The sequence below is a fragment of the Lissotriton helveticus genome, chromosome 1_1 (genome assembly GCF_964261635.1).
Source record: "Lissotriton helveticus chromosome 1_1, aLisHel1.1, whole genome shotgun sequence".
NCBI classification, from domain to species: Eukaryota; Metazoa; Chordata; class Amphibia; order Caudata; family Salamandridae; genus Lissotriton; species Lissotriton helveticus.
Genome location: NC_136057.1, coordinates 1,555,251,823 through 1,555,273,247, shown reverse-complemented (window position 1 = coordinate 1,555,273,247; position 21,425 = coordinate 1,555,251,823).

Below are 21,425 nucleotides of genomic sequence, written 5' to 3'. Positions count from 1 at the left end.
CTGGCAGTAATCGTAATCTCTGAGGTCTGCGCCCCAATATTTACACAGCAAAATCATTTGTTCTCTGGAGGCAGAGAGTGCCTAAGCTCAGCCAAAACCAAATATGTCCCCTCTAGTCCAGCTTCCTGGCTGGAGGTGGAGACAGCATTGTCAAAGGCAGACAGGGCGTATTAAGGTGCAAGGAAAATCTTGGCCCACTACTCTAAATGAAGACCAGGTCTATTCAGGTGTGAGTGAAAGCTCCTCTTACTACTCTGAATGCAGCCCGGGCTTATTCATCCCAGCCCTGACTCATACAGGAAAGGCAGAACACATATCAACCCCCCTCCCCTTGGTGGCTATCTGAGAGAATGCACATCCCCAGCTCATGTCACTCCAAAGTCTGACAGTCAATCCACAAACCAGCAGAGGCACACAGGATGGCTAAGCAAGAAAATACCTACTTTCTAAGAGTGGTATTTTAACACACAGAACATAAAAATCAACTTTACTAAAAGATGCATGTTTACATTTTGGATGCAGGCATTCTGAACTTTACTTTTTTATTTTGGCCCAATGGAAAAGTATATTTATAAGATCTTAAAAATAAACTCTCATTCTAGCCTACGGAACAGATAGCCTTTCCATAGTAAACCAGGACATGCCACACACAGCAGTACATGTCCTACCTTTAACATACATAGCACCCTGCCCACAGGGGTATCTAGGGCCTACCAGAGGGGTGCCTTATATGTAAGAAAGGGAAGACTAGGGCCTGGCAAGTGCATAGCAGTCACAGCTATGCACAGACACTGCAGTGGCCGGTCTGAGGTACGTTTACAGGGCTACATCTATGGGTGGGACAATCAGTGCTGCAGGCCCACTAGTAGCATTTGATTTACAGGCCCTGGCACTCTCAGTACACTTTACTAGGGACTTACCAGTAAATCAACTATGCCAATCATGGAAACACCAATCCATAATACAATTTACACAAAGAGCATATGCACGTTAGCACTGAATGGCAGCTGTAAAGTGCCCAGAGTCCTAAAAGCAACAAAAACAGAGTCAAAAGTTTTGACTTTTTTGAGACCAAAACTCAAAAAAGTCTGGAAGTAAACCTGCTGTAAAAGCCAATTCTAACAAGGAGAAATTTAAACTTTGCCCCCAAAGAAGATCGTTTTCTGTGCTGATACTTTGACAGAGAACACTGGCAGAAGGGCACATTTGGCACAGGCAGGAAAATGACTATTATAACGAGTGCTTGACCCATATTTCTAGCTGTTCCCAAGCTGAAACTAAGCACTATGGGCCAGATGTAAAAAGGCCTTTTGCATTTCTTAATGACCTGAACCTCAATTTTGGCCCTTTATGAAATGCAAAACAGCCTTTTCCTATGTACAAAGGCCTTTCGAATTTGCAAAATTTACCCAGCATAAATCGCATTTTGCGATTTCCAAAATTGGAAATCGCAAATAGGGATTTCCTATTTACGATTTCTTAGCACATGTACAGAGCATTTCCCAAATGCACCTTGAGCATTTGGGAAATACAATTTTACCATCGACCCAATAGTAACATGTGCAATTTAAAAAAAGCAGCCAAAAATGCTTTTTTTAAAGTGCAATAGAGCACACACATGCCCCTTGGGAATATGTGGGCTCTAAATGTGTACCACTATTTTGTGGTGCAACACAGGGGGTCTTATGCCATACCCATCCTTGATTTAGCATTTCCAAGATAGTGATTTCCTAATTGGAAATTGCTATTTTGCAAATGCAAAACCATCCCATTGGTACGAATAGCAGGGGATTTCATAATTGCAATTTCCTAATAGCGTTTCCTACTTTGCAGTAGGTTCTATTCAGAAATTGGTAATCATTTTGCATTTCCTAAATAGCGATTCCTCGCTATTAGGAAATGCAAAATTGCATTTTCTACATCTGCCACTATATGCGGTCATAATGTAACCCACTGTCTTCCTACAGGAGAGGCAGCCTTGCCACATTGAAAACAAATTTGGAGAATTTTCGCTGCCAGTACATGATAAACAAATGCTATTCTTGAACGCAATACGATGTGCACTGTATAAATAATACTTTATTGTATCGGTCTTATATATTGGTTTTATGATATTATGAACTTGTGAATTTATATGTGCTGTATGTGAATCTCTCTTTTATGGGTATGCTTTTTATATGAATAAAGTAATTGAATAGAATGGAAAAAAAAATGTACATGTCCTACTGTTTAAATATGTTGCACCCTGCACTGTGAGAAATTTAAGGTCTACCTTAGGAGTGACTTATAGGCATTAAAAGAGAAGATTTAGGCCTGGCAAAACGTTTTTTTTTGCCCGAACAAATAGTCGTTTATAACAATATACCCAAGCTGTATACTCGGAATTGTGTGAAAGTGCTATTGAAGTGGGTGCCACAGTGAATGCTGCAGACCACTTGTAGCATTGAATTTATATGCCCTATATACATGCACTCCTATATATCAGGGACTTATGAGTAAATGAAATGTGCCAAACATGTTCAGCAAACATCTGGGGGAATACGATTCAAAAGATGGTAATCTCTAACAAACACTGGTGAAGGGTGGAAGATAGGGGATCCATGGAGAAGGAAGTCATTTTCTTTAGTTGGGGCAATAAGGATGGCTGCCCAGGGTGTCACCAAAGCTAAAACCAGACCTACCATGACTGCTGTGAATCTGAGCACCAGAGTAAATAGGGAGGCACAGCATCCCTTCCCATATCCCCATCCAGCCCCCACCTCCCTTTAGCTCAGTGTCCATACCTTCCATGGCTTGGGAATCTCGGCAGAGTGAGGGGAGGTGGATCCAAATGCAGGGACAGACAGAGGGTGCAATTCACCAGTCAGTAAAAAGAAGATGTGGAGATTGCTTGTGAAAAGAAGCAGGGCACCTATGGGCAGCGGGCACTAGAGCACGATGGTGGGCAAGTGGAGTGTAATGTAGAAACTAGCCAACAGCAGGAATTGAAAACAAGCATTTGCAATCCAATAGGTCTTGCATTTGTGAGATGTTGAGCTATTAGCATTGTAAATGACAATCAGCCTGATTTATCAAGCCGAAATCGGCTCGCAAAGGGCCAGATTCTGAGAATCTGGCCCTTTGCAAGAGCTATTTTTGCATTTGGGATTCATCATCCCAAATGCAAAAATCGGTAATAGCGATTTCGCTATTTTGCGAGGAATTACATTTAAGGAATCTCTATTTGAGATTCCTTAAATGCAATTCATCATCCATTTAAAAATTGCGAATTCACAATTTCGGCCCGCTATTTACCGCGAGGTCAAACCTCGTGGTAAATAGCGAAAACAAAGAAAAATGTTTTTAAAAGCATTTTTCTAAGTTGCATGTTGCACACACACATGTCCTTTGGACATGTGTGTGCGCAACACCTGTTTCAATTTGCATTTAAGGGGTGCTACAGGGTGTCCTTTGGACACCCCTGGCACCCTTTAAATCGCTATCTTATTTGCGATTAGCTAATTGCTAATCGCAAATAAGGAATACTCCCCATTTATTCCTAAGGGCCTTTTGGCCCATAGGAATGAATGGGGAGTTATTCCTTATTTGCGATTAGCAATTTGCTAATTGCAAATAAGGAATGTGTAGGAATCGCAATTCTTTTTGCAATCCCTACATGAATCCCGTTTTGCGAGTCTGTAATAGCGATTCCTTATGAATCGCTATTATAGACTCGCAAAACGGGTCTTTGATGAATCAGGCTGAATGCCTCTTATTTATGTGGTTTGAAATTCTGCAAACAACGACTACGAGCACAAAGTGCACATAAATACAAGGCATTGTCATTTACAATACCAATAGGTGAAAGTTTCGAAAATGGGAGACCTATAGCATTACAAATGCTTTTTATCTTTATCCACCTTGCACAGGATCAGGGATTCTTTGCAGCATTTATAGAATACATCGGCAAAGTAAATAGGTCACAAAGGTGAGACCTATTGACTTTGCCAATGCTTATTAATGCTTATTAAGGAATGTGTCTAGTAATACATCCTTTTGTTAAGACCTTGCAGCTTGTTTGGTATCTGATGAAGGCCACAATAAATTGTCACTGTTGAAGAATAGCCATTTAATATCATTTGTGCTACAAACACTTGTTGCCTGCGCATTCGCCTTTCCTGAGCAGAATTCTAGCACTAACAGCCTGATTCATGAAGCGAAATAGCGCCCGCAATGGCTGCGAAAACGCAATTGCAGGTGCAAAACACGGAATCGGCATTCAAGTACGAAATAGCGAATTCGCAAAAAAATAATAGCGATTGAAATAGCGATTACGCTATAATAGTCGCAGACTCCGGGAAGTCGAGCATTAGCGATACGGAAATAGCGACCAACCACGGAATCTGCGAAATGAATAGCGAAACGCAATATTGTCTCAATCGGCATTCATGAAATAAATACATTAGCGAAAAAGCGCTAATTCGCACGTTTGCGCGGCGCAATTTAAGGACAACTCAAAGCAGGTGGTAACCATAAAAGCCATGATTAAGTAAAATTTGAAAAACTGTTGGCCAATCACCAACAGGTCCAGGCCTGACCAATCACACATAAGGACATTCAGCAGCAGCATTAGGCGTTCCACAATGCCTGGGATGTACATGGTGGTGAGGCGGCGAAGGCTACAGCGAGCAGCACGGAGGAGACGCATGAGGCAGGCAAGGATTTACCGGCAGCGGGTCACCTTGCTGGGCCAAACCAGAGAACAGATTTATGCAAAATACAGGCTGAATGGGGAAATGATCACCTGGCTGATACAAGAACTCGACCCCATCATGCAGCACCCAACAAGGCGAAACAATTCTGTGCCCACACATGTGCAGGTATTGTGCAGCCTGCACCTCCTGGCCTCCGGCAGTTTCCAGGGCATAGTAGCCGCTGCTGGGGGGATATCCCAGCCCACCATGTCACGCTGCCTCCACACTTTTGTTGACGCCATGCTCAGCCAGCTCCACCGGCACATCACATTTCCCACGAGCCAACAGGAATTGGACCTGACAAAACTACAATTTTATAATGTCGCCCATTTTCCCCATGTCCTCGGCTGCATAGACTGTACCCACGTCACCATCTGCCCACCAGCTGGCACGGAGTATATGTACCGCAACAGGAAGTCCTACCACTCCCTCAACATACAGATGGTCTGCAATGCCAAGACCATCATCACTGACATTGTGGCCCAGTACCCAGGGAGTACCCATGACTCCTTTATCTTCAGGCACAGCGGACTCCACACACAACTGATCAGGGGAGAGTTTGGGGAAGGACACCTACTTGGTAAGTACACTTTGTCGACAATGTCACATTGCTATGAAGTAACTGCGCTGCACAGGCAATCAACATCTGCTCCTCTCATTCAGGTGACAGTGGCTACGCCCTACGGGAATACCTCCTGACCCCTTACCTCAACCCTGCCACACCTCAGCAACGGCGCTACAATGTTGCGCACATCCGGACAAGGAACTGTATTGAAAGGACATTTGGGCTGCTCAAGAGCAGGTTCCGTATACTGCACAAGACAGGTGGGGCCATGTATTACAGTCCTGCAGCGTGCTGCCGCATTGTGGCTGTCTGTGCAATGCTTCATAACATTGCAACCAATCGCTGGATACCAGTTGACATCTCAGGCAGTGAATCTGAGGGGGACGACCGGCCACCAGCACATGCGCACCATGCACACGGGGAGAACCCAGCTGAAGGCCACAGACGTCGCAACCACATCACAGCTAACAATTTCTAGCCCACCCCCTTCCCCCACCCCACATATCACAATTGCATGCAAAATGTAATGATTACACAAGGCGAATGTGTGCAGCAAAATAAATGTATTTGTTTGATTCACAAGAAAAAAGGGTCATGGTATCAACTATTTACAAATTACAGTATTCCTGCATACTGCATGTGAAGGTTCATGGCAGGCTTAGCGTCAGCCTGCGCCAGTGTCCCTCACACAATGTCATTGGCGCCTCCGGCGCGTAATGCCCAGGCGCCTGTGAGGCTCTTCCTCATCCTGGGCAGCTGTACCAGGCGTTGCCCTGGTGCTGCGCCTAGGTGGCGGGACCTGCGTGGCAGAGTGGCTGCTCACGCTGGAGGCACCCTCACTCGCATCGTCTCCCCCTACAATGGCCGGTAGCACAGGTGTATGCAGTGCGGTCACGGCGGTGGTCAAGTGCTCCAGCACCCGGGTTATGTCCTCGCAGCACTGGACCAGTTGGTGCTGCTGGGTCAGAGAGCGCCGCGACAGCTGGGTGGTGGCATTTGCTGCCACATAATTTGACCTACTATAGGTCGACAGCCGGCTCATCAGCTGGTAGTGGCGCCTCCTGCAACACTGCGGTGCTTCACGAGCGCTGCAGTATTGTCCTCCATTGCCGCCGTCATGCGGTCCATGGCCGCCGTCATGCGGTCCATCCGCTCTCCGACTCCCGCCACATTGCGGCCAATTTTATGCAGCTGGAGCTGGATGGCTCCTTGCTGCTGCGACTGGCGCTGGTGGTTTCGGAGCATGCGCCGCTCCACGCTCATGCAGGCATGGAGATGCCCATTGCCCCTCCTGCTGTTCGGCCGCTGTGTTGCGGATGTGGCTGGCCCAGATCTGGTTGCACGAGCTGCAGGTGGTGTAGCAGCTGGTGTTGCTGGTGCGGCAGGCACTGGAGGCACATTGGTGGGGTGCCTGGCTCTGGCAGCCGGTTGGCCGGCAGATGTAGCAGCAGGTACGGTGGGGGGCCTGGCCTTGGCAGCCGGTGGGCCGGCAGATGTAGCAGCAGGTACGGTGGGGGGCCTGGCCTTGGCAGCCGGTGGGCCGGCAGATGTAGCAGCAGGTACGGTGGGGGGCCTGGCTGCTGGTGTTGGTGCATCGGCAGGGGCTGGTGGCTGGGTATCGGGTAGGGATTCCTCCTCCTGGGCCTCCTCATCAATCAGCAGCCTCTCGCTGTCACTGCTATCATCGCCACCTGTGAGGGTAAGTGGATACTCATTAGGTGCATGTGACTGTCAGATGTGCAGATGTTACATGCATGCTGGGTGTCATTCCCTGGATGGCTGTGGATTTGCGCACTTTGGAACCTTTCTGGCCGCATTGTGGTACTACTACATTGTGGACATACTACGTCTCCCACAATGCTTCAGGGCATTTCCTGATGCACAACATTGGCATGACTAAGGGCCAATGAGTGAGCCTATTTGGTCAGGGACGGTCATAGGGGACAGGGTCGCAGTCGCATGCCACTTACCTTGGGTGTCTTGGGTGGGGCGGGAGGAGTCCAGAGGGGTCACGCCAACACACGCCTCCCTCTCCAAGGTGTCCTCAACCTGGTCCTCCAGGGGTGTGTTGGGTGGGACAGTCGGTCCGCCACCTCCAGTGCCCGATGACTTACCAAGGCGCTCCGCCACCCTCTCCTTGGCACGCCCTCGGAGGTCGTACCAGCGCTTCTTCAGCTCCTCCAACGACCTGTCCGCCACGCCCACAGAGTTTACGCTGGAGGCTATCCCCAGCCAGATCCTCCGCTTCTCCTGCTCTGGGACCCTCCTGGAGTTGGCACCAAAGAGCCGGTCGTGGTTGGCCACCACCCCTTCAATCAGGTTCTCGAGCTCCTGCTCGGAGAACTTGAGCTTGCGCTTGCGGCCAGCGCTGTTGCTGGGGCCAGGGACAGGTTCCTCGGACATGGCGGTCGCTATTTCTGCCGTTTCGGGAGTCGCTAACGGTGGTTTAGCGTCTGCTTTCCCTCGTGCACACTCGAAGGATGGCGTCACTGTGGTGTTTGGGGGTGGGAACTGGCTGCTTCCTGGTTGTGATGTCATCACGGTGCTCGGAATGCGTCTTCCCGTTTTCCAGATCCCGCGAGAATGCGACTCGCATTCCCGATCGCACGGGATTGCGAGTCGCAATCCCGTGCGATCGGGATTGCGAGTCGCAATCCTGTGCGATCGGGATTGCGAGTCGCAATCCCGATCGCAGGTAGCCGGAAATAGCGATTTTTCTGCGTTTTTTGTAGGTCGCTAACGGCTTTAGCGCCCGCGTGCGAGTCGCTATTTTTTTCCCGAAAAGTACATGAATGCCGTTTTGCGTTTCCTCAATAGCGAGTCGCTATTAATCGCTATTAGGGACACGCAAAACGGCCCGTACATGAATCAGGCTGATAATCTGGTGGCATCATGTACTACGGCACACGTCGTTAACGCACATGCTGGAATTACTTTTACATTTCATTAAACACAGTTTTATTCTTCAATTAATGGAAGAGCTGAAGACGCTGCTCCCAGGAGAGAGTACCTCCGGAAATTGTTTCTGATTTATTTGCAGATGTGCCCAGTAGAAGCGCTCTGGGGGCAGCCGGGCTGAGCAGTGGGCATTGAATGGAAGCTCTGTCCAGACTGGACAGCCTAAGCTATGCCACCTAGGGGCAGGCATTATTAGCATACCAGATGTTAGGCTGGGGGGAGGGAGTGTATTTAGGGAAGGGGTGAACGGTCCACTCATAGGGAATTGGATTTGTGGGGTATATACATCATTTTCAGAATATTAACCCCTTGGTCATTGCTCAGTCAGTTTGAGACACCCTGTAACAGCCTCAAAGCGCACGTGCGGCGACCCAAAGAATGCAAGCGGTGGGAGTGCAGGAGCAGAGGTGTGAAGATTAGCAGGCAAGGAATGAAAGGTGGACAGTAGAAAGGACAAAGAAGTAATGGAGGGGGTGACGTAAGGAAGGGAGAGAGAGAAGAGAAAGAAGGTATGGAGCGGGAGAGGGGAGGACGCAATGAAGGGGGAGACAGCAGAGAATGGAAATAGGAATGGAGGAGAAAACACTCAAGGAAAGAGGAAGCTGGAGCATGAAGGAAAGTAGAAGGATACAAAGAATAGAAAGGGGGAGATAGCAGAGAAGAGAAAGAAGGAAAGGAAGAAGAGAGAAACAAGGAATGGAGAGGGTGTGACAGGAGAGGAGAGAAAGAACAGGGGAATGAGGAAAGACACATCGAACGGGAAAAGAGAAGATAGAATGGAGGGAGGAGTAAAAACACAAGGAATGAAAAGGAAGAGACTGAAGAGAAACATGCATCTGCCACTGCTGGCAAATGCCTACAAAAAATGAATGCGCCCTTGTAATCACTTTATTGCATGATTAATTAAAACCTTTGCAAACAGATTAAACATATGTTTAAAAAAACAAAACAACGTCATTGGTAATGCTAGTATTAGTCAAGGGAATAAAAACTGGTGTGCGATAAAGTCAAGAAGGAGGATAAAATGGCGTAAAATGCAGCATTTATCGGAATGCTAATTCCTGGGGGCTCCTATGTAATCCCAGTTCCTTTAAAATTAGTATTGAGGATTTTGATCTTGATATGTTTTTAGGTCTGTAGTGGGCAAAAGAGAGTTTGTTGTTGACGGTAGCAGTCTGTAGTTCATCATGTCATTTGCTCACCCAGTTCGTTACGCCCCTTGCCAAGTAATTAATTTATATGTAATCGACCTGTTTCCTGGACCATGTTGTTGAGCCTGGGATGAAAAAATAAATAAAAATGCATATATATAAAAAATGATGTCGCTATTCTGGCCACCAGCCCAAAGTGGCAGCATGAGAGTGCATAGGAACCGTGATGATGAACAGAATTACCAGAACAATCTCTTATGAACAGTGCTGTTATAAATTCCTCAGAGGCCAGTTGGCCTGAACTGATGACCAATTTGTTAGAGTACTTCCAAGGATAACTTTGCTTTTGCTGCACTCATAAACCAGACAAGGCTACAGGCCAACCGGATGTTGCTGCCCTTGAAGCAAACCTTTACCACCTCCCTCCACGATCGCACCTGGCATTCAATCAGGTGCAGCTTTATTAGCTGTCTTTGTTCCGCTCCCAAGCCATTGCGAATGCGTAGTAGATGTAATAGATCCTCATTGATGTTTCCGCATAATCTACAATGGTTTGAAGTGTCTGTGCGTATCCATGGTGTAAGGTGACCCTTTGCGGGTAGAATTCCTAACCTCAGAAGCAAGAATCTTTCTTTTGTGATTCTCGAGAAACCTGTTCCTAGATATGGTTGAGGCTTTGCCCTCGCGTAGCTCTGAATTACAAACCAGCCTTGGGCCCTCCTGCTAAGGGCAGCTTTTTCTTCTGTGTGGGATGCAATCTTTACTGATTTATTTACCAGGGCCCTAAAACTTTTTGGAGATGTGCTAGTTTCCCATAGGTCCTGTAGAGCAAGCAGCCTAACTGCTGATTGAAGGTAACTCAGGTGTCATTTTTCCTTTTTTGATTTCCTTCCACAAGTATGAGTTCAATGTACCTGGCTCTGCTCCCTTTATTTTGAACCAGCATTTGGCATAGGCACCCTTACTTGAAATTTGCTGTTTTTGAAGCCCAAACTCTAGCCTTATTTGAGCTGGCGAAGTAAACCGGGGAGATTGAATATCATTCTCATTGCCTTGGCGACCACATTGTCCAAGGTAACCTTGTCTCTCCCTCTCATTGGTTCACTACCATAAATGATCGAAGGTAAAAGTCTCACTCGGAGCATTTCTAGTAGAGGAAGAAGACCGGGGACAGTTATTTTTTGCTTGATATTTTTTGCTGCAACTGCCAGTGCGGTCCCTCTACCTTTGATGGCTGCTTTCTGTTTGATGAATGAGCTGTTCCTATCAAATATTACTCCCAAGTACTTGTATTCCTCAGCTGTCTTCAGCAACCTGCCCCCCATCGTCCATCGGGGATGGCATTTGTTGTTCCATTGGTTTAATGCCATAACTTTGGATTTTTCAAAGTTTATACTCAACCCATTCTTGTCAGCACTGTTACTTGTGGTGCTTATCAAATGCTGCAAGCCGACTGGAGTGCTACTGATAAGTATCAGATCATCTGCATATAGGAGGTTTGAAAGGATTAAGCCCCCCAGATTCGGGGCATGGTGATTGCAATTGTCCAGCTCGTTGGTGAGGCCTGCCACAAAGAGGTTGAACAGGGTTGAGGCCTGGCAAATGCGTAAAAGCAGCAAAAAGTCCCTAGTCTAAACCATAGCAGAGCAAATAACAACAACCCGAGGAAGCCGGGCACTTACCTGAAAAATTGGGGGGAGCCTGGTCTCTCCCTCTCTCCAACTTGTCACGCCCCCCTGGCTGGTTTGTTCCAGCGACCTGCTCTGCTTGCCATGCCAGGGAGAAATGCAAATGTTATGGCATCACAAACGCACAACTGAAAGTGAAAGATTAGAAAGAGGCCCGGCGTGGCTTTGGTTATTTAAAGAAGAAATACGCTTGGTTTGTACGCTATGTAATGAAAAGTGAGGTTGCTACACTAAATCATGCCTGCTATGACATCAGCCGCGGCCTGTAGTGGGAGTACCGGCCAGGCCGTGATGTGGGGAGGGGGAGGGGCAGGGTGGGTTGTAGTAATGTATGGATTACGGACTTTAACAGGTTAGTAAACATAAAAATAAATAAAACGAATTTCGTTGCGCGCACTGCATCGCATTTTGTGTTGCAGTGCAAGCAACAAAATGAACTTAAAGTGCAGATTGATAAATTAGTGACACAATGCTATTTCTACAAGGGATCTTAACAGTCCGGGTGGTTGCACTAGTGCAATAATTGGTTAATGTGCAGTTTGTACCGTCTTCATTACCATACAATTCCTCTTTTTATCCTTCCTTATACAGCTCATTTGACAAGCTTCAGGAAACGAGATGATATGCTAAAAGAATACTGATATATATATTTTTTTAAATTAACAAAGGATAAAATTTCCTGACAATGCAAGTGGAAGACAGCGTTTTAACTTATAGGTAAGTTACAGCAATACAAAATAATTTGTTTAATTTCACCCTTGAGGCGGAAGCCGGGGGACCTTTGCGCTCTCTTGCGCTTCTTTATTGACAGCGTGTGTTACTGATTGAGAATAACATTCTTCACAAGTGCATCCTGCGCTCACGGGTGCCTTCGCCTGTGAGCGTGCGTTATTGATTGACGAATAACTTCTTTTAAGAATTGTACATATTTTAACTGGCAGCTTTTAAAAACACGTTTGTCCCCTACCTGGTGCGAGATTGCTTCGCCCGAGGTAGCTTCACGATCGGCCTCACACAGCGCCGCCCTTGCGAGGCGCTGGTCCCTCACTCCACCCACCGCAGCCGCCATCTTGGGCAGGGGAAGGGCGGCGGTTCAGATTATCGTCCCTCCCGCCCTCCCAGGTTACCTAAGGGTGCCTTCAACTTTTGACATGGTATTTGTTTAATTTCACCCTTGAGGCGGAAGCCGGGGGACCTTTGCGCTCTCTTGCGCTTCTTTATTGACAGCGTGTGTTACTGATTGAGAATAACATTCTTCACAAGTGCATCCTGCGCTCACGGGTGCCTTCGCCTGTGAGCGCGCGTTATTGATTGACGAATAACTTCTTTTAAGAATTGTACATATTTTAACTGGCAGCTTTTAAAAACACGTTTGTCCCCTACCTGGTGCGAGATTGCTTCGCCCGAGGTAGCTTCACGATCGGCCTCACACAGCGCCGCCCTTGCGAGGCGCTGGTCACTCACTCCACCCAACGCAGCCGCCATCTTGGGCAGGGGAAGGTCGGCGGTTCAGATTATCGTCCCTCCCACCCTCCTCCCGCCCACCCAACTATGGATAAAAACAACAGACCTGCCCGACCGCGCATTGGGCGGGCGCAGCGGGCGCGCCGGCGGCACCACAAAGGCGCGCCAAAGGCAAGCCCGTCTGCGCCCGTCCGCGCCTGGACCGGGCCAAGGGCCACTCCCCCTGGTTCTGACCCCTTAGCTCTGCAAAGAATTTACACATCGGATTTGCTCCTGGAGCTGCGTCCTCCTCTTCACCAGTCATGTTGTATTCTCGATCCTCTGCTCCTGGCAGGAAGCGCTGTTCCACTCTGTCCCCATTGTAAAACCTCACTTCCAACCGTCATGAACCCCCCCTCTATCATCAAGGCTAAACCAACCAAAACTTACTCTATGGCTCTTACCAATGTCCGCTCGCTCGGTAAACACCGACAGGAGATAGCGGATCTCATAGAGGATAGAAAATTAGACATCCTATTTATGACAGAAACTTGGATGGACAATTCGTCCGATCCGGATTTAGTGATTGCAGTGCCTAGCGGATTCACTATCCACAGATCAGATCGACAACGTAAGAAAGGCGGTGGTATTGCTATTATTTCACGTGATGCCTTTACCGTCAGAACTAATATTATCACAGTACTGTCCTGCGAAGCCCTACAATTTTCTATTAAGCTATCTCCCTCTTACAATTTTAAAGGGATTCTTTTGTACCGACCACCCGGGTCAAGGACTGGATTCATCTCCGATTTTAGGACCATCCTAGAATCATCAGCTCTGGACAGCTCCTTCTCTGTCCTCGGTGATTTTAACTTTCACTTTGACAAAACCGAGGATAAAGACACCGCCACCTTTTTAGCGGATATGACAACTTTTGGTCTCCCATTGTTAATTAAAACACCCACACACGAAGGTGGCCATATATTGGATGGTATCTTCACAAATTTGATGGATCTACATGTTCCACAAATCTTTCCCCTAACATGGTCAGATCACCATGCTATCCTGGCTACACTGACCATTCATAACTCCGGGGCCTATCGGGCCTCTAAATCATCTTCTACCTCTCGCCAGTCTTTTCAGGCGTGGAATGACATTATTCATTCCAGCCTTGAAACACTTCTGATTAAATTTACTCCCCTCCTATCTGCCGACCCCAATATTGCCATTATGCAATTCAATAAGTGGGTGGGTTCTGCTGCCACCTCTCTGGTCCCGATCAAACAACACTCTCATAACAGGCCCGCCCCGTCAGCCCCCTGGTTTTCCGAGGCCTTAAGATTACAGAAGCAGCAGTGTAGAAACAAGGAGAGGCACTGGCGGAAAGATTACTCGGGTGAGGCTAAAATAAAATATAAAGAAACGTTGGCTATATATAAAATTATGATTAGTGACGCCAAGAAAAACTTTTATAGCGACAGAATTGAACAAGCTAAAAATTCCAACAAGGCACTATACGAAACCACCAAACTGTTAGCCGGTCTCTCCCAAAACTTGACTCCCCCTCCTTCCCAATCTCTTTGCGATGCCTTGGCCAACTTTTTCTTTAGCGAGGTCAATGACATTTACTCGGTTTTTGCCAACAATATCAACACTCCCTCTAAGCCATACATTACATCCCGCACTGGTCCAACTCTTTTTCAGTTTGCAGATATCTCCAGTACCCAGACTGCGGATATCCTATCTACTATCAGATCGGGTTCCGCTTTGGACCCATGTCCGGTCAAAGTTTTACTACCCGTCATTGAAGCTGTTCTTCCTGCCATCACTCTGATTTGTAACTCCATGTTCAGTACTGGCATTTATCCTGCCCCTTTAAAAAAAACTCTCATTAAACCATTGCTAAAGAAGCCACACCTTGACATGGAAGAGCTAAAGAACTACCGTCCTATTGCTAGCCTTCCAGTTCTGGCAAAAATAGCCGAAAAAGCATTGAACCAACAACTCACGGCTTTCTTAGAGGAACACCATCTCTTGGACGAATCCCAGTTTGGCTTCCGCCAATGCCATGGGACAGAGACGGCTTTGATAAAAGCCGCGGATGATATCAGAACCATCCGTGATGCCGGGGGGACAGCAGTTTTAATACTGCTTGATTTATCGGCAGCTTTCGACACAGTCGATCATGCTATTCTGATCGACCGTGTCGAGAACATGGGGGTTCTTCATAATGCGAAGAAACTTCTGGCCTCTTTTTTGGCTGATAGGACTCAGGTGGTTACACTGGGATCTTTCCATTCGTCTACCTTGTCTCTGCCATGTGGAGTACCGTAAGGCTCATCCCTAAGTCCGACACTTTTCAACATTTATGTGTCGGACCTTGCCAACATCATTCGTGCCCATGGGATGAGCCTTACGTCCTATGCAGATGACACCCAGTTAGTCCTTGCCATCAAGAATGATGGCCACAAAAGAGCAGATGACCTCAACTTAGGCATGCGGGCAATTGGGACCTGGATGGCTTCCAATTGCCTAAAATTGAATTCCGAAAAGACGGAAGTAGTAATCTTTGGACATCTGATTCCGGAATGGTCTCCGCGTTGGTGGCCTTCGTCATTTGGCCCCCCTCCCGAGCCGGTTGGCAAGGTTAGGAATTTGGGAGTCATTTTTGATGATCGCCTCACTTTTCTTTCACATGCCAACCAGATCACCTCCTCGGCCTTTTTTAAACTGAGACTTATCAAGAAAATCCTTCCCTTCCTTCCTGATACAGCTGGCAAAACCTTGGTTTCCTCTTTGGTATTATCCACCCTTGATTACTGCAACGCCCTGTTTTTAAATGCTCAAGAAGGAGTTCTGAACAAAATGCAAATTGTTCAAAACTCTGCCGCTAGGCTACTGGGAAGACTTCCCAAATATCAATCTGCCTCGAATACCATCAGAGACTTACATTGGCTACCTATTAGAAATAGGATAAAATTCAAATCCCTCTGTATAGTCTACAAGGCCTTGCATAAACTGGGACCAGCTTTTCTTGCCCAAAATCTCACCCCCTACTGCACTTCCAGAACCCTACGCTCCTCCAGTCTAAATGACCTTGTGATTCCTCGTACTAAATCTGTCGCATGGGGTGACAGAAGATTTCTGGTGTCAGCCCCCAAGCTCTGGAACTCTTTGCCTCACTCGATTAAAACAAGCCCTTCGTTATGGTCCTTCCGTAAACAACTTAAGACCTGGCTTTTTCATCAGTAAATACAGCCTTTTAATCAGTAAACACTGCTCTTCCCTCTTGGGTTAAACACTGCAGATACTTTAGCGCCGAGACGCCCACGGGCCATTGTTGCGCTTTATAAATGTTATTAATAATAATAATAATAATAATAATAATAATATTAGTGCTTTATACCAGTAGGAGCTAGACGCACTTAGTGACTGTGATTTGATCTATGTTTATAGAGAGACCAAGATCTCTTCCGGTAACTCTGGAAAATTAAAGATCCACTATGTAATTGAGGACAAAATTGTATGATCCAAGGTTGCTCTCATTCTTTATTGAGTGAGGCCCGCTATGATAGCTCAGTAGTTCTTTTAAATCAGTTTACTGCTATATAGTTGTTTTTTCTTCTAGTCTTATTGAGGACTTTATATTTTATACCAACAGGCATGGGCCTTTAAACAGATAATCAGATGCATTCCATTGTTTATAATACCACAAACTGAATGAAGGTATTAGATTGTGCAAAATATTGGGCACTTTCGGTGTGGGTTCATAGTTAGATTGAATAAGGACCATCCAATAATATATAAGCCTCCACATATAAATGGGTTTGCTTACATAATCAGCCCTAACCAGGTTTTTATATATATATTTTTTTATAAGAATATATAAGGAAGTTGTACACATGCATTCCTAAACTGAGTGATATGGAGATGTGAGGGATATGGGGGGAGCTATATTTGAACACTCCCACAGGATATGTATGTATCTTAACAATGTTGGACCTTTTACCTTTTTGTTTTAAAGTAAAAAAAATGTTTTAGATGAAGCAACTTAGTGTAAAAAAGATTTATTTAATGTATTTGAGAAATAAATGTTTCTTTACCTTAATTTTTTTCATGTTTCATGTTAGATACACTGAATGATACAGAATAAGGAAGGAATATCTTTGTTAGTCATGGAGAAGGTGGTCTTATCCACTTAGTCCCACCGAAACGCGTCAACACAGAAAGTTGTGTTAAATTTGAATTGGGACAAGAAGTATGGAGACCACAACTAATTGTCCTTTGCCTTGTTTACATTTTCCTCAAATTAACTCTGTAAAGGCACATTTTTGACTGCCCTATACATGCTCCTTCCATGTGGTATTGTTTTTCAATTATGAAATGTTTATTGTAGAAATCATGTATTTTCAATGTGTTTTTTTAATCTCCGGAGGGCACTTTGTTACCCTTTGAAATGTTTTATTCTGCATTTTAATGTGATGATTTAGCTTTGTGATTCCTATTTTTGATATTTTAATAAATCTTATTTTAATATAAGGACTGCTGTATTCTTTAATATAAGGACTGCTCTATTCTGAATGGAGTTGTTCCAAGTGTGACAGTGCTGATTGAGTGTCATGTCAGTCGGTGGTTTGAGTTAAACTGATAACATTAGTTCAAAGGGAATCTTCACAACTACACAGTTTAGTTTACCTTCTACTAGCGGTGCACCATATATTGAGAGGAGGTGGAAGAGTCAGGTTTTGACAAGGGGCACATAACTTGGACAAATTGGCTGGTATAATGACCTGTGAGCTAAAATAGCACTCTGTCCCCTTCTGATATGTGTAAGGTCCCACTTTATTAATGTCTCTTCTTCTACAAATGCATAACATTGGAGCTTCAGATTTAAATGCCATATCTGGCAAATATTACTAACTAGCAGGTAATTTTTTTTTTTACATGCAGTAAAAATCTGCAAATACAAATTGAATTGTTGTAATAATGTTTTGTATACTAAATTGCAATTTTGTACAAATACTTTGTCAAACAAACATATTATAAGTTGATGAAAGCCCATTGTATTTCTTCATCAGGAGAAATGAAAATTCTTTAAGCACAGATTATCTCAATTGCAGTGCATCAATGACATTCAATAGAATGTAAAGCATACCGAATTATGGATGGCTAGCTGTGAATAACTAGGATGTTTTTTTATCAAAGGGCTGAGAGTGAAATCTTGCGCGAAGATGGAGTTTTCTATATTGTCACTCGGAGTTCCAAGGTGAAAATCACCTGCAGTTTTCATAGTTAACAACCTACAATTTTATATAATCTATGGCTGCATTTCATCTCACCCTGCTGTGTGAGTGCAGGTAAAGAAGTATGTCTGTATGACGACAGGCGGAGGCTTGTGCTTTTGTAAGTGCAGGCAGAGTGGTGTGCCAGTGGGAGTGCAAGTTGAGTGGTGTGCCCAGTGGGAGTGCATGGTGAGTAGTGTGCTGTAGTACATGCATAGCAGTCTAGTGTTTCAAGAATGTGCCTGTTAATGCATTCCATGTCTTTATTCAAAGATGAGCTTTCTCTTCTAAGTCAGTTGTTTCCCCTACCGGCTCAGAGGAGTCTGTTCTCATCTTGTCTCCAACTTGAATAAAGACTTTGTCCTTACCTGCATCGTCCGCTGCTTTCATTCACCACATTTTGGTGACGATCTTCAGTGAACCTCGATTGCACATCACTGCTCCAGCCAACACGCACAGATCCCAATTTGGAAGGTCAACTTCGGTTTGAAGGAAGGCAAACTTTACATGAGAGCGGACAGCAGAGACGTCAAGAGCAAGTGTATCCCTTTGTTTCCTTGGCAACATTTTTGTGTGAAGATGCCGCTAGATGGAAGGAAAGCGTTTTGAGTGAGTGATGTCAGTTTCTTCCCCAATCCAAGTGACTCAAGGCATTCCCAGGCAACGTAAGCGGTGTGCACAGAACATCGGCAATGCAAGCAGTCTCCTGGCAACAGAAGCCGTGAGCACAAAGCATCAAGCTGAAGCCTAACGTAGTTGTTATCATCAGCGGTTACCCAGCATCACTCTTAGTGTCAGCACAGCTTATGCTGGTGTGCCCACGTCGTCAGCCAATTTGGATTTGGCAGTGATCACCGCGTATCCTAGCAACATCATTACGGAGACGATCTCCATCAGCACGACATTTCAGAGGGCAGATCAGCAATTTCTTGGGTGGTATTCATTCCCGCTGTATATCAATCACATCGTGGCAACAGTCTCTTCGGTGATGTACACACCTGTTTACAATCATCACAAAGGTACTTTCTTGGCATATTGGCTCTTTCTTGGTATATTTTGACATTGTGGTTTTATCGATCTTGCTGGATTGTCAATTAATTCATCAGTCTTGCGTGTTCTTCACATTATGGCTCCTGCGCAAATCTCTGTTGTATTGCCACCAAAATTCTTGGCACAAGCATACCATGGGAAGATTGGATTCTCATGTTTGAGATCTATCTTGATGCACTTGATGATCAAGAATTTTCTGCAAAAAGAAAGAAAGCACTGTTACTCAGCACTTTAGGGAAAGAAGGGCAACAAGTTTTTCATTACTTACCTCAAACCTTACAGGCCAATGGACAACCCATGCCTGATGAGCATAAAGAAACTATTTGCAGATAAGAAGCCAGAAAGGCCAAGGAGAAGGACCTGGTTATGAATGGGTATATATTCTATACCCAACATCAAAAACACGGAGAGTCAATAGATAAATTCATAGCGAGACTTAAAGAATTGTACATCAAATGTGAATTTGAACTGATGACTGACGAACTAAAAAGAGATCAGCTAATTGTTCAATGCAAAAATAAGAGCCATTGACTTAGCGAAGGTTGTAGAACAATCCGAAAGCTGCATGAGGGAACTGGAGAAGAAAAATCAGAGCCCTGATGTTTCTGAAGTGTCAGATTGCGACAATCGCGACAATGACTGCAGTGGAGATGACACACGTGTAGAAGCTGCGATTAAGAACAAGGGGAAGCTGAACAAAAAACTTGTCACATCAAAGGGCTCCAGTTTTAACACATGCAATAGGTGTGGGAGTGTTGCTCACTCCTGCGTTTCAAAATTTTGTTTTGCAGCCAAACAAGAATGTTTGAAATGTGGTCAAAAGGGTCATTATGCCAGGGTTTGTAAGAGTAAATCTTATCCTAGAATAGCCTATGTACAGGAAGTGGAAGACTAGGATTGTTCACAAGTGGACAACATTTTAGTGGTTGATGGTGAGGAGGTGCCGAATGATGATGACAGAAGAAAGAATAGGCCCAAAGCTATGTTTATTGTATATGGGTGCGAGGTGTGTCTAATGGTGGATACCGGATCTAGATATACAATAATTCCGAAGAGCTTGTTTGAAGAACTGTGGGTTAACAAAAGGTTATTGCCCAAAGACATTTCCCTAGTTGGTTATCAAGGCAAATCCATCAATATACTGGGTTACTTTCATGCTCACATCATGTTTTCTGACAGGGAAATCCAAGGTAAAGTGATTGTGGAGGAGCAAGGTCCACCCATCCTTGGGTGGGTGCACCAGTATGATTTAGGGATTATTGTGAATCTGAGAGCACCCAAGCAGGTTATGGCAATTGAAGATGAGAGTGTTGAAAACATTGTGAAGGGGCAGATGCTGTAGTTAGAGAAGAGCTTGGTCAGTTCAAAGGTTATATGCATCGCATTCTGTTAAGGAAAGATGCAGTACTTGTACAACATAAGGTCAGGAGAGTCCCTATAGTGGTGAGAAAGGATGTTAAGAAGCTCATTAAGAAAATTCTTGATGCTGGAGTGATCAAACCGGTGAAGGCCTCTCCCTGAATTTCTTCTGTGGTTATTACGAAAAAGGCCGATGGTAAATTAAAATTCTGTGTGGATTTGAGATCCTTGAATCAGAGTGTTGTGACGGACACATTTGCACTTCCAAATATTAGTGAATTGGTGTCTCCCCTAAAAGATGCTAAAGTCTTTTCAAAACCCGATCTCAAGAGCACCTATCATCAGATTAAACTGCATAACGACTCTAAACACCTCACAGCGTTCACACGATTGCCTTTTGGGTTGACATCAGCCGCAAGTGTTTTCCAGCACATGGTTACTGACATTTGTAAAGGAATCAGCAACACAATTTATTTCCAAGATGACATTTTTATGTATGGGAAATCTGTGGAGGAGCACAATGTAATTCTGAAACTGGTTTTGGAAAGATTGTCTAGTGTGGGTCTTACTCTTCGTAAAGAGAAATGTAAATTCTTAGTTGAGCAGATAGAATATCTAGGTTACACCATTAGTGCTTCTGGAGTCAGACCTAAACAAAGTATTTGCAGGGCCATCGATCTTGCTCCTCCTCCCTTGGGCAAAGATCAATCAAGTTCAATAATTGGCTTGATTGAATATTATGCTAAGTTTGTAAAAAAAAAAATCTGACAAAACTGCTTGTTTGAGGGGTTTGCTAAAGAAGGGGGTGAGTTTTGTGTGGGGTGTACAACATCAGGAATGTTTTGACAACATTAAGAAAGAGATCTGTAAAGCTAATGTCTTAATTGCCGTTGATGTGAATCGTAAGTGTATCCTCACTGTGGATGCCATCGCCACTGGTTTAGGCGCCATTTTGTTACAACGTAATCAGGGTCTGAAGGAACTGTAGCCTTTGCCTCTAGGACATTGACCCTCGCTGAACAAAATTACTCAGTTGTTGAGTTGGAGGCCCTTGCAATATCATGGCGAATGGAGTTTTTTCATACTTAACTGCGGGGTACCAAGTTTTTACTTCGTACCTACCATAAACCCTTGATTGGGATCTTATCTCCGGGGGGTACTGTTAAAGGGTCAGCAAAGCTTGCGAAAATGGCTTC